Genomic DNA, 6,000 nt, shown 5'->3' with positions numbered 1-6,000 from the left:
AATGGCCTTATATATATGGGAGTAGCATATCATTGTGAGCCATGAAGATTAACCAGGGTTTACTGCCTGAATTGTTCTCTTCCTGTTTGCAGAGAGCTGACAGGGTCTAAAGCTCAGTCTGAAACAAGAAATTATCTGACTCTCCTGGAAAAGGCAATATGAAGTAGTCAGCATGGAAAAGGCAGTGATAACAGGCTCTGGCAGACAGAGAGAAGTTCTACTCAAGAATTCTTCACAGGTGGCATATACACAGACACAAGCAACATGTGTGGTTCCCTGGAGAAATTCAGCTGTAAGTGAGAAATTTAAACTGTTAATTTGGGTCCATGCCACAATGGGAAGAAAGAACGAGTAAGAGTCAGAGGTCTGCTCATGCAGAGAGCATCCTGTCCCTGGAATACCTTCAACTTAGGGGAAGTACTTTGATAGAGAACTGTGGGATACAATTTCATCCATCTAACTGAACAGAGAATACTTCAATGGCAAAAGCTGTACACAGCTGTACTTCTCAGGAAAGATACACAGCTTTCTTTAATGCTTTGTATGCCACTTGCTTATTTCTTGAGATGGCTTCAATTTCCTTCAGAAATGTACAGGTGAATTTTTGTGGCAGTCAAACCCTAGATGATCCATGACCCGACAGATATGTGATGCCTAGAGTGAGAAAAGTGATCCCTAAACTAAAAAAAAAAACATTGTAGGTACGCACAGGCTCTAATGAGGCCTTGTAAATGACAGAAACGGGGTTGTGCTATTCAGCAAAATGGAAACAGTGTGTAGCAAATAGATTCACTATGCTCATGGTAATAAAGCTCAGTCAGTGAGAGGAGATGCTGATCAACCTGTGCTGACCTCTACCACTTTCATTTCCCATCCTACTTCTCAATTAATTTCAGGTGTTTCATATTTTTCTACTTTTCTCTATCAACTAGGTCCTCATTAAGCCTGTTCTGTGTGATTTTTCTGCTGGTAAAGGATACTAATGAGAGAAACTGCCATTTAATTTCAGTCCCTCATTATTTCATACGCCATATATTGATGGAGACTTTTTTTCTTCTGTAGATTGAGGTGGATTGATTTCTCTAGATAAATTCTCTAGATTGCTGACTTTTGAACCCTGGAATTTGCAGGAACTTTATGTCATGATGCTGCAGAAAAGGTGAAATTCAAGATTTTTTTTTTCTATTTATTTTTATATTATTTTTTCCTATTTATTTCTATTTATTATCTTCGCTTAGGAAGAAAAGTTACTATTCATGAGCAGGGTCTATTCAGAACCAATTGTTAAGGTCTAGAGAAAGAAATCTGTTTGTACAGGTTGTAAACAGAATTTCATATCCCTAAACTTTCTTTTAATTGTTTTTTAGAGATCCCTATGTAAGTTTACTTTTTATTAATCTCTTAACAGCCCCACATCTGATCTAGCTGGGTACCTTTCCTTTGATTCAATTCTGTTTCCTCTTTCTTTTATGTGACTGGAAATTTAGAAAACACGTGCATTTATCTGTGCTGACTCACACTCATTTCTTTAGCTATCTTCCAAAGATGCAGTCAAAGATAAGGTCAAAATTACTTTTGTTGTTCTATTGAAAGCCTTAAGTGCCAGCCTGGATTGAAAGATGTAGTCTTCAATTTTGTAAAAAACTCTTTCTTTTTTTAATTTTAAGCCTATTCCTTTCTCTGAAAAACTTTCTAAAGAACTGAGTTTTACTGTTTTGTGTGAATGTGCAACCTTTTCCTGAAGTCTGACAGCTGGGAACAATACCTAATGGGACTGTCTGTCAATTATGACACCTTTCTGCTCAGCAAAGAAATAAAGAACAACCATTTATTTGAAACTGCATAGGAACAGATATGGGAATTTTTATGGTGCATTACTGTCAGTTATATTCCCTTTTAATTACTGTCATAACCTTTTGGTGAGTTGTTTTATCACTACAGGTTTTTTCTGCAGATTGGAGACTTTTGCTGATTTAATTCATTCTTCTGTTTTGTGTTTCTGTCCTATGTGACTTTACCTTGGACTAAATTTCTCTAAGAATGTTCACTTGCATCAGGAGCAGAGGAATATTTATTATTAAAGCATTCTGAAACATGTTGGCTTCCTTTCGTTTTTAGTTGCAAACACACTATCTTTGTGGAGTAATTTTTAACACATTGCCATGCCCATCTTCAGTTATAGTATAGAAAAATGTTTCTAAGTGTACTGAATGTTAGAAGTGTTAATTGGCATTATGCATAGTTTTGTTGGGTTTTTTTTTTGTTTTGTTTTGGGTTTTTTGGTGGGGTTTTTTTGTTTGGGTTTTTTTTGGTGGGTTTTTTTGGGGTTTTTGTGTGTGTGTGTGTGTGTGTGTGTGTTTGTGTGTGTTAAGAATAATTAAGTCATTTTAGTTCTGCTTAGTTTTGTATGTAAATGAAGTTTTGTATGTAGACTGTAAATGAACCTAACTCATGACACAGTTTTCTAGCTCATGCCAACAATCCCTAAAAAGATGAGTGGCATTTCTGGATGTTAAAGAAAACAAAATCTTGAAAAAATAAATAGAAGAATGTCACTTGTTGCACTAAAATTATTCCTCACCTAAAGCATTTGAATTAGAAATGTGGCTATTCTGACCCATAATAAGGGACTTTCCCTACTGGCACCTGTCTTACCAATTATGTCTCAATAGTCACAGTATGGCTTGTGTCAGTAATAGCAGTCTCAAAAAATTTCCTCCTGAAGGAACTGTGGATGACTCATTGGCTTAAATATACTCTCTGACTCAACCAGTGGCACTGTGGTGATGTGCACAGACTAAGAAGTGGAGCATTTTCCCAGGAGTCTGGGAGTCTGTGGAAAGGTAAGAGTGATCTACCTCTGGTAGACTAATAGGAGAAAACTGGAAGACAAAAGAAGAAAACAGAGCAAAGAAAAGGATAAAACTGAATCTCTCAGAAGTTTCCCATCTGAACTTCAGATCTGTTCTTCACATGCTGAAGTAGGCATCTGAGATTCCAGACAGACTTCTGAAATCCCAACAGGATGAAGGTATTTTTCTGGAATACCCTCAGTTTTGGATGATTAGCACACAGCAGAAGGAGTGTGCTTCATCTCCCAGCCTGGTTCTGAGAGGCTCTCCCAGTGTGTATCCTGGTTTCTTTTGGTTTGTCTTCAGTGGTGGCCAGTTGCTCAGATACTGCTATGTATGTGCCTGGGAGACTGAAGCCCTGAGTGACTAAAGCACCTCTAAATACACTCATCCTAAAGACAGCAATACAAGCCTGTATCCTGCCCATAATATTTGGTACCGTTTCATGTTGCTCAGCTCATTCTTCTCAAGAAACAGCTCATGACTAGGGAAGGAACAGATCTTTTTTTGTTGCATATGCTGGTCAAGCTTCATAGCTAGTCTGGAAGAATGATCCAGCTCTGCTCATGGATGCCATAAGCTGGCACTTGCTCTTTTGAAACACACATTATGGCAAAGCTTTACATTTCCTCATCCATTTAGAGCAGACAGTGCTTCTCATTTGATTTTTCTTCTTTTGAGCGTTCCTGCTGTGAGAGGATTTAATAAGCCATATACTTGAATTTGTCCTAGAAAAGATGGGTTTGGAGCTGCCCTTTCATTTTCAGACTCTGACAGTTCTCATCTGGAAAATCTTTTTATTTTTCTTGATATATTCTTTTGTACTCATACAGTAGTCACTGCCAATTATGCTCTTCTCAGCTATTATTCTGGGAAGTGTTTATTCATGACTTTAAAACTCAGCTGGATGCATGGCTAAGCTGAAATATACAATCCTGTGTCCTTCTCCATGAGATCACAAGACTGGTTTATGGTTTGCAACTTTTGCAGACGTCGACCTAGTTTTATTTGCCTTATGGCTTTAGAGCTGTTGGGTATTATTGAGTCATGTTATCTGGCTCTGTGCTATGATTCTGACGGATGGATAATATTGTAATTTGTGTAAAATTGGATTTTTTAATGCATTAATAGAAGTTCAGCACCATTAAAAGGAAAAAAGGATCAACTCTTACAGAGCTGTCAGCAGTTGCAGACATCACTTCTAAGGTTCTCAGAGATGTCACTGAGTCTGAGAATTTGTCTAATAAATCTGGTTCCAAAAGATCAAAAAGTAAAAGCTTGGGTAAAAAAAAATAAGGAGGAGGGGTAGTGAAGTATTTCAGAAGTTGTCAGCTGTCTTGTTTGAAGTGAGAGACAGCAGATGGGCATTTCTAGAAGTCTGTGTGTCATTTATGACTGCGTCTGTTCCAGTACTGGGTTCCTTTAACTAAACTGACAAAATACCTGATCCTGTATACACAATTTCTCTAACAATAGGAAACCAACCTAAAAGCAGACCCACATATCTGCTACAGATCTGAAAGGAACAATATTGAAAGGGGCAAAGCAAGGGACCTGTCCCTCTCCTGCCTGTGGATCACTTCTTGCTAGTTAGCAATATTTCCCTTGGTCCAGGTTCAGGTAACTATTTGAGCTCCTGGATACCTTCTCACTCACTTCTGTCTACACAATTCACAGGCCTCTGTAAGGTGCTCTTCCTGCCCAAGAAGCATGCCATTTGTAACTAAAAGATTACATAGGATATGTTGCATAGGATGGCATAAGATCTGTTTGGTGCAAAGTACATTACAAGAGAAGGGGAATGATCACAGGTCTGTGAGGGCTTTGGGAATAACATAATCATAACATAAACATACTTCTACTACTATGGAAAATAGTAAATACACTGCACCATGGAAAAGAGAAAGCTGAGGAGGTATATGAGATGGTTCTGTAGATTCTTATGTGGTCTGGCAAAGGTGAATGGACTTTGACCATTCACTGTTCCTTCAAAGCAAAGTCACAGAACAACACATGAATTATAAGGAAGGATTTCAAAACAGGATTTATTTTGTTCTTTATGCAGTTTATCATTAGTCATTCTAACTCCTTGCTGCAGGATACTGTTACTGTTAAAAGTCCACATAGATTCAGAAGGCAACCTGACAAATTCATAAGAAAGAAATTAACTGGGGCCTCTTAAATATAAAAAATATCTCCCTTGGCTGGGGAAGTCCTCGAACTGCAAATTGCTTGTGATTAGGAAAGTATTGCTGCATGCTTACCCTGTTCTGCTCTCTCCAATACATTTGCTCTTGTCTAGTGTTACAGTCTAGCTAGGATAAATGGTCCTTTGAGTTAGACAGAAAATGGCCATTTTTGGGTTAAAAGAAGATATGGTGGGGACAGTGTTGGATAAGTCAACCCTTAAGATTTCCACAAGGTTGCAGCTCTCCTCAAATTTCAGAAGCTGGGTATTATTTGTGGTAGAGAAATAAGATGCTCTCTCTTACCATGTTGCTGATTGCAATAATGTGATCATTGCTTAACAAACACAAAACAATTTTCTCACCCCCTCTTCAAAATGTATTCAGGTAGAGAGATGATATCCCCCTTATCCTGCTACCTCAACACCTTCCAGCTGTGCACTGACATAACTGAGGACAAGAAGCCTGCTGGGAGAAGGGCTCTTTTGCCTTTCTTTTGGACAAGTTCTGTAATAGAGACATTTAAAGCTTTTTCCCATGCTTGTAAAACTCCTTTAAAGGACAGGTTGGTTTTGCTTGTTTTTTCTTGGTTAATTAGTGTGCCTTTAAGTCTCTGTTTTATGAAACTTAGTTTTTCTCCTTATCATATCTTTTGATGTTTCTGTTTTAAAATTCCAATTGTTCCACTGCTATCTCCAGGGATTAAGGTTTTTATTTACCTTTTAATTTCTAACAAATTCAGGAATTTTCTTTTAGCATTTTAAATACAAAAAGAAATGTGAGTACTCTGACCCATAATTTATGACTCTCCCCTACTCTCACCTGTCTTACCAATTATGTCTCAATATTAACGTATAGTGTCCTTGCTTATGTCAGTAACTGCAAACTTAGAAAAAATTTTTTTCAACCACCATCTTATTTTCCAGTGTGAAAGGGTTCTTTGCTCTTAAAACTCATTTGTC

This window comes from Lonchura striata, chromosome Z (genome assembly GCF_046129695.1).
Source record: "Lonchura striata isolate bLonStr1 chromosome Z, bLonStr1.mat, whole genome shotgun sequence".
In the NCBI taxonomy this organism is placed as follows: Eukaryota; Metazoa; Chordata; class Aves; order Passeriformes; family Estrildidae; genus Lonchura; species Lonchura striata.
This window is presented reverse-complemented; position numbering follows the sequence as displayed.